Source organism: Panthera leo, chromosome B1, assembly GCF_018350215.1.
Source record: "Panthera leo isolate Ple1 chromosome B1, P.leo_Ple1_pat1.1, whole genome shotgun sequence".
Classification (NCBI taxonomy): Eukaryota; Metazoa; Chordata; class Mammalia; order Carnivora; family Felidae; genus Panthera; species Panthera leo.
The window spans coordinates 143,973,026-143,973,350 of record NC_056682.1 but is presented as its reverse complement, the minus strand read 5'-3'; positions in this window follow the sequence as shown (position 1 = coordinate 143,973,350).

The window sequence follows — 325 nt, the reverse complement described above, 5'->3', positions numbered from 1 at the left end:
TTCTCCAGTAATGTGCTGTATGTGGTTTTTATACAGTTATCCAATAAAATGAGCAGAGAAAAATGAAGAATATATATATATATATATATATATATATATATATATATATATACACACACACACACTGTGGTTTTGCTTTAATCTCTCCTGCATTGTTTTCCCTCCACAATAACTCCAAAATCATAGAGTCTGCTAGGTTAAGTGATCCAAGTGACAGGCCTGCTTTTAGCACAATGTGGATGTTCCATAGAGCCCTTTCCTGCTTGTGCCTCACTCAAAACTGGCAGCTTTTCATGTCACCAAGTATAACAGCTGAGAGCAGTAT